The sequence below is a fragment of the Lathyrus oleraceus genome, chromosome 1, assembly GCF_024323335.1.
Source record: "Lathyrus oleraceus cultivar Zhongwan6 chromosome 1, CAAS_Psat_ZW6_1.0, whole genome shotgun sequence".
Classification (NCBI taxonomy): domain Eukaryota; kingdom Viridiplantae; phylum Streptophyta; class Magnoliopsida; order Fabales; family Fabaceae; genus Lathyrus; species Lathyrus oleraceus.
The window spans coordinates 143,736,317-143,744,156 of NC_066579.1; the positions used below are offsets into that span (position 1 = coordinate 143,736,317).

Consider the following 7,840-nt stretch of genomic DNA (forward strand, 5'->3'; position numbering starts at 1 on the left):
GAGCTTCGTTGCTTCACCTTTCAGGATTATCAGTTGGCGCCTACTCTCGAGGAGTACTCCATTCTGCTGAGTGTCCCGGTCCGGTGTCAGGTTCCTTTCTTGGATGTGCCTAAGGAGGTTGACTTCAGAGTTGTTGCCAGAGTTCTCCATTTGGGTATCAAAGAAGTGAGTGATAATTGGAAGTCCAGTGGGGATGTTATGGTTTTGCCTTTGAAGTTCCTATTGAGGGTAGCTAGAGAAGAAGCAGAGAGGGGGAATTGGGAAGCTTTTCATGCTCAGTTGGTCATCATGATCTATGGGATTGTCTTGTTCCCGAGTATGCCCAACTTTGTGGACTATGCTACAATCACTATCTTCATTGGAGGAAACCCGGTTCCTACGCTGTTAGCTGACACTTACTATGCTATTCACAGTAGGCATGGTAAGGGTGGAGCTATCAGATGCTGTCTCCCACTTTTGCTCAGATGGTTCTTGTCTCTCCTGCCAGTTAGTGGGCCTTTTGTGGATGCCCAGAGCACTCATAAGTGGACTCAGAGGGTTATGTCTCTTACTTCATATGATATCAGATGGCAATCTTATCGGATGGATGTGCGGGATGTTATTATGAGTTGTGGAGCGTTTCGGAATGTGCCACTTGTAGGGACTAAGGGTTGCATCAATTACAATCCGGTTCTGTCTCTGCGCCAGTTAGGGTTTGTGATGAATGGAAGACCACTCGATGCTGAGATAGCTGAGAGTGTGTATTTTGAGAAGCGCAGTGACCCTGTTAGATTGGAGCAGATAGGAAGAGCTTGGAAGTCTATTAGGGTCAAGGATGGAGCTGTCTTAGGGAAGAAGTTTGCCATTGCTATGCCTGACTACATTGAGTGGGTCAAGAAGAGAGTGGAAACTTTGTTGTTGCCCTATGATAGGTTGAAGCCTTTGCAAGTGCAACCACCTGTGATCCTTGCTGAGAGTGTACCTGCTGAGCAGTACAAGCAAGCCCTGATGGAGAATCCTAGGTTGAAGGAGAAAGAGCAAGATGCCCAGATGGAGTTGTATAAAACCAAAGCTAATAAGTTGAACCTAACTCATCAACTAAGAGACATCCAGGGTGTAGATGTTGGTGGAGTAAAGAGCAAGAAGAGATCTTATGAAGAGATGGAGAACTTGCTGAATGCAGAACACCGAGAGTGCTTGAGGTTGCAGAGAGTTGAAGCTAGTTATCAGAAGAAGATCAGAGACCTAGAGAAGCAACTCAGAGACAAAGATATCCAGTTGAAGAAGGAAGTTGACTTGAGACATGCATCAGAGAGCCAACTTGGAGGAGAAGTTGTAGAGCTCAGAAGACAGTTGAAGGAGAAGATCACTCCCTTGCCAGAATGTTCAGAGTGTGACCTGTTGATAGACCAGTGTCACTACTTGAAGACGCTCATTCCTGGAAGTCGTTTGTCTTAGCTTGTATTTCTGATGTTTATGTTGAGAATCACCCCCAGGCTTGTTGGGTGGGATTCATTGTTGTACTCCGATTATTTGGATCTTTGTTGACTTTGTTGTATGATCCTGTTGCTCTTATCTATAGATGAGATTATTGGTGTTTCACCTTGTACTCATTGCTCTTGTGTATGTTGTTCCTGTGCTTCTGTATTGTTCTTGCTGCAGGTTGCCATCTTTTGAAGATGAATCAGGCTCTTTGAATGCCTGAGAAATGAACATATCATGTGCATCATATGCATCAGCATCATACTCATATCATTTTGCATAACAGGTGTTCTTGTTCGTGACTTCTCACTCTGGTTCCTGTGTCAGGCAGGATAGGTGATCAAAGACCGCATCGCTACTCAACTAGACTCAATCATCAGATAGGCATGGACCAGGTTCAGGCAGAATTAGCTGAGATGAGGGAAAACATGGCCCAGTTTATGACTATGATGCAGGGTGTTGTCCAAGGGCAAGAGGAGCTGCGTGCCTTAGCCCAAAGACAAGAAACCGTGATTCCGCAGTCCAACCGTGCTTCACCAGTGGGCGTGCCTGTTCATGAGAATGCTGCTACTGCTGCTCCCGCCAACGACTATGCTGTGGGTGATGAGTTAAGGGGGATCAGAATCAACGGACAGCCTCTTGCTGTAGAGACTGTAAATGCCAGAGTTACCCGGGCTCCTGTTCGTCATCCTGCTCCGATTGTTGACAGACAAGAGGACATGTTCACTTTGCTTAGTGAAGATGACGAGGTTGTTGGAAGAGTCGAGGATAGGGACCGTAAGGTGGATGCCCTTGCTGAGAAAATAAGAGCCATGGAATGTCAGAATTCCCTGGGTTTTGATGTGACCAACATGGGTCTGGTAGAGGGGTTGAGGATTCCCTACAAATTCAAAGCACCCTCGTTCGATAAATACAATGGTACTTCTTGCCCTCGCACCCATGTGCAGGCATACTATCGGAAAATCTCTGCTTACACCGATGACGAGAAAATGTGGATGTATTTCTTCCAGGATAGCTTATCTGGGGCTTCCTTGGATTGGTACATGGAACTGAAGAGAGATTCTATCCGATGCTGGAGAGACCTGGGTGAGGCCTTCTTGAGGCAGTACAAACATAATATGGACATGGCGCCGAGCCGGACTCAGCTGCAGAGTCTTTGTCAAAAATCCGGAGAAAGCTTCAAGGAGTACGCCCAGAGGTGGCGTGAATTGGCTGCAAGAGTACAACCCCCTATGCTGGAGAGGGAGTTAACTGATATGTTCATTGGCACACTGCAGGGTGTTTTCATGGACCGGATGGGAAGCTGCCCATTCGGTAGTTTTTCAGACGTCGTGATCTGCGGAGAGAGGACAGAGAGCTTGATTAAAGCTGGTAAAATTCAGGATGCAGGGTCCTCGTCTTCTAAGAAACCTTTTGCTGGGGCACCTCGTCGGAGAGAAGGTGAAGCCAGTGCTGTACAACACGGAAGAAGGATTGTGAACAGGAATCAATATCGCCAGGTTGCTGCTGTGACCATTCCAGCACCTCAACCTCGTCAACAACAGCAACAACAGAGAGTTCAACAACCGCCGCAACAACAATAACAACAGCAACGTCCGTATCAGCCAAGGCAGAGGATGCCTGATCGGCATTTTGATCCATTGCCGATGACCTATGCTGAGTTACTACCTGAGTTGCTCAGATTTGGATTCGTGGAGAGAGGACCATGGCTCCGTTGACAAAAATACCGCTTGGGTATGATGCCAACGTGCGTTGTGATTTCCACTTTGGTGCTCCGGGGCACCACATTGAAAACTGCAGGGCTTTTCATCATAAAGTCCAGGACCTAATTGACGCTAAAACTATCAATTTTGCTCCTGTGCCGAATGTTGTAAACAACCCTATGCCGCCGCATGGTGCCCACAGAGTGAACAGTATTGAAGGGGCAGAAGCTGAAGATCTGGTGGTCGGTGTGGATGATGTTCAAACCTCTTTGTTTGTTGTGAAGGACCGTTTGTTGAGCGGAGGCGTATTCCCGGGCTGTCGTGAGGGCTGTTCTGATTGTGCTGAATCTGGAAATGGTTGTGATCAGTTGCGGGCTGGTATTCAGAATCTGATTGACGAGGGCTGTGTATAGTTTGTTCGGGCCGATAGAGACCGTGGGATGGTGTCGACTGTCACTATCTACTTTAAACCGTCTGAAGGACGTGGCCAGAGAGTTGTTAGTGTGCCTACAACTGGTGATACTCCTGTTACCATTTCTGCTCCTGTAATCGCCAGTAATCCGACTACAATTGTTGCTCCAGTCAGAAGGGCTGTTGACAGTAGGGCTGTGCCGTGGAGATATGACAACGCCTACCGCAGCAACAGAAGGGCTGAGAGTCAGGTCAGGCCGGTGAATCAAGCGCTTGTGACTATTGGTGTGCCTAGTAGAACTCCTGTGGTTGTGGGTCCAGTTGTGGACAATGTTGGTGGACCAGGAGGTTTTACTAGAAGTGGATGTTTGTTTGCTCCGCAACCGTTAAGAGACAATAATGCCGAGGCTCTCGCCAAGGCTAAGGGCAAACAAGCAGTGGTTGATGAAGAACCGGCTCAGAAAGAGGTGCTTGAGGGTTCGTTTGAGAAGGACGTGGAGGAGTTCATGAAGATAATCAAGAAAAGTGACTACAAGATTGTAGATCAGCTAAATCAGACTCCGTCTAAAATTTCAATACTCTCATTGCTTCTGTGCTCTGAGGCACATCGTAATGCCCTATTGAAGATGCTGAATCTGGCTTACGTGCCTCAGGAGATATCGGTCAACCAACTGGAGGGTGTGATTGCCAACGTGAGCACCAGGCATGGTTTGGGGTTCACTGACCTGGACTTGACGCCTGAGGGTCGTAATCATAACAAGGCCTTGCATATCACCATGGAATGCAAGGATGTTGTTTTGTCTCACGTGTTGGTAGACACTGGCTCGTCGCTGAACGTGTTGCCCAAGCAGATTTTGAAGAAGATAGCTGTTGAAGGGGTTGTGCTCACTCCGAGTGACCGGATTGTGCGTGCATTTGACGGATCCAAACGTTCTGTTTTTGGTGAAGTCACTTTGCCGGTGAAGATAGGTCCGGAGGTTTTCGACATAATCTTCTATGTGATGGACATCCAGCCAGCATATAGTTGTTTGTTGGGGCGTCCATGGATTCACGCAGCCGGGGCAGTTTCGTCAACTCTCCACCAAAAGTTGAAATATGTCTGGAACGGTCAGATTGTGACCGTGTGTGGTGAAGAAGATATTCTGGTGAGTCACATATCCTCTTTCAAGTATGTAGAGGTGGATGGCAAAATCCATGAAACCTTATGCCAAGCATTTGAGACTGTTGCTCTCGAGAGGGTGGCTTTTGCTGATCAGAAGAAGTTGGGTGCCTCAATTGCATCGTATAAGCAGGCCAAAGAGGTTGTTGACTCCGGTAGAGCTGAAGGCTGGGGCAAGATGATGGATTTGCCTATCAAAGAGGATAAGTTCGGAATTGGCTATCAACCCTTGCAGGCGGAGCAGGGTGTGCAAACAGGTCCGAGTACCTTTACCAGTGCTGGGCTGATGAATCACGGTGACGTCTTTGCGGTCGGTAGTGAAGATGGTGACAGTGACTGTGATCTCGACAACTGGGTTCGCCCGTGTGCACCAGGGGAGTTGATCAACAATTGGACAGCAGAAGATGTGGTCCAAGTTACTCTTCAAACAGAGTAATTTTCTTTTGTTTTTCATTCTGCACAAAACCCTACGTTCTGCCCAAGGCGTAGTGGTTCATTGTAGGGCCTTAGCATGTTTTCAATGATTATTGTCATACCCCGATTTTAATCCTGAATTGTTTCCATTTTTTTTTCATTTTTATTAGGCACTTGGCCTAAAGTTCATTTGCATACATACATTTTCATTTAACATTCAAGCATAACAATGCATCACATCCATATCCTACAGTTAACTTCTACATTACAACCAATTCCCAAATTTCATCAGAAAGAAAAAAGAAAAAATCACAACCAAGATATAACCATAATTCACATCTAATCCCAATTCCAATCTAATTTCAAATCCAAGTCCTCCATTGCCGTAATCAACCATCCTCAATTTCCCGGATTTCTATCTAAGAAGAAAAAGCCTCAAAGTCTAGTCAACCTTTGCATTGGAGTTCTTGGAAGACCTTTGGAGGATATTATTGAAGATTTGGAAGAGATTGCTATCAGCTTGTCGGGTGATATTAAGTTAGCAGTGGCAGCTATTGCTAGACGAAGAAAGTTGCTGAGTGATGATGTCTTGATTGCATTAGCTGATGCTTCCTGGGAAATCCTTGATGTCTCTGGCTCAGATGTTTCGGATTTTGGCTTGATAAAAGCAGCTGAAAGATGTAGAAAAGGCTACTTCTAATTTTACAATGATCATTGGCCTTGGAGCATTTGGTTCTGTTTACAAAGCACAAATGCCTACAGGTGAGACGGTTGCAGTTAAAGTTCTTGGTGCTAATTCAAGACAAGGAGAACAAGAATTTTTAACTGAGGTTCTATTACTTGGAAGATTACATCACAAAAACCTTGTGGCTTTGGTGGGATATGCTGCGGAAAGAGGACGACATATGCTCTTTTACATTTACATGAGCAATGGCAGTCTTGCTTCTCATTTATATGGAAAAGATTATGAGCCATTAAGCTGGGATTTGAGACTTAGCATAGCACTAGATGTTGCAAGGGTGTTGGAATATCTACATTATGGGACTGATCCACCTATTGTGCACCGTGACATCAAGTCTTCCAACATTCTATTGGATGAGTTTATGAAAGCCAAGGTCACTTGACATTGGGCTTTCCAGACCAGAGATGATTAAGCCACGTGCGTCCAATATCAGAGGAACTTTTGGATATCTTGATCCTGAGTATATATCTACAAGTACCTTCACTGAGAAAAGCGATGTATATAGTTTTGGTGTGCTACTTTTCGAGCTTATTACTGGAAGAAATCCACAGCAGGGGCTAATGGAATACGTAAAACTAGCTGCCATGGAAAGTGAGGGCAAGATTGGATGGGAAGAAATTGTGGATTCGCAATTGATTGAAAACTATGATGTAAACAAGCTTAATGATACGGCTTCACTTGCATTCAAATGTGTCAGTGGAGTTTCCAAAACTAGACCTTCAATGAGGACTGTTGTTCAAGCATTATCTAAGCTTTATAAGAAGCCTAAAAGAAATCATAGCCAGGCATCTTCTACTGCACAGCCGATAATCATAGGAGTTTGTCGTTGTTCTTGAATGTTTAAATCATCTATCTTCTTTTAATTTCGTTTAATTGGCTAAAAGTTTATCTTCAAGAGTTATAAAGTCAATTGTATAATCGATTTGCACCGTCGGTGCATTGAAATTAATATCTTGTTAAACCATTGGGAATGTGAAGCCCCCTAACATTGTTAGACTGAAGATAAAAAAAAGGATGAAAAGATAACTTCCATCGACCTCATGACTCTAGATGTTCTAATTGAGGCATGTCAAAAGATAACACAATGGATGTAGAACTGTATTTCAGTTGCCATTACAGAAAACTGAAAATACTCATGGCATTGAGGAGTTTGAGTACAAGTATTACATCACTTAAATTTTCTGACCCAAACACATGGTTTCAGTACACCTTTTAATGACTCAAATGAAATCTCTAGCTAGCACTATAGCCACCTGGTTGCGGAAGAAGTGAAGGCCCTCTCTGATTGTATATCACAAGCGAAGAAGATTATTGATCACTATGGAGATTCCGACGGCCTCGCTGTTCCGACAAGCAGCATTTGTCAAATGCAATCTCTGATGCTGTTAATCATGGGCTATGTTGCGAATGTACTCATGTGTAACGTAACCTCTGCACAAGTAATATCAGATCAAGTGGAAAGCCACTGTTTTGTTGATGCAGCCTTTGTTCCTGCAAAACTTCAGCATCACAACAGTCCATTAATCCAAGATTAGCAATCAATTCCGGTCGAAACCATGCAAACACCAATGCGTCATCATCATCAAATATTTGGTGCATATCGGAAAGGAAAAACAGAAGATGAAAAATGGCATTCCAAAATATTTGGTGCATATCGGAAAGGAAAAACAGAAGATGAAAAATGGCATACTGAATGACTGATTCATCAGGAGGAAAACACGCTTTCACCTTCTTCAACATTGATTCGCCTCTCGTGGACCTTATTCCAAACTGGAAGAATCTTTCAAACTTCACAACAATCCACAGCAGTAATAAATGTTCATGTTTGAGTTTTGGCACGTACAAGTTCGGCTGGCTAGTGCTGATCCATGTTTTGTCGACGACCTGGGGGAATCTCCACATGTCCTCCTACAAAACTGTAACAAACACGGTTGCAGCCTTGTAACAAAC

General features: G+C 44.6%; 1 pseudogene; it reads left to right on the top strand.

The window, feature by feature from the left end:
* The first annotated feature begins 3,343 nt into the window (after positions 1-3,343).
* Positions 3,344-6,726, top strand: LOC127096174 (calcium/calmodulin-regulated receptor-like kinase 1; annotated as a pseudogene).
* Positions 6,727-7,840: the final 1,114 nt, after the last annotated feature.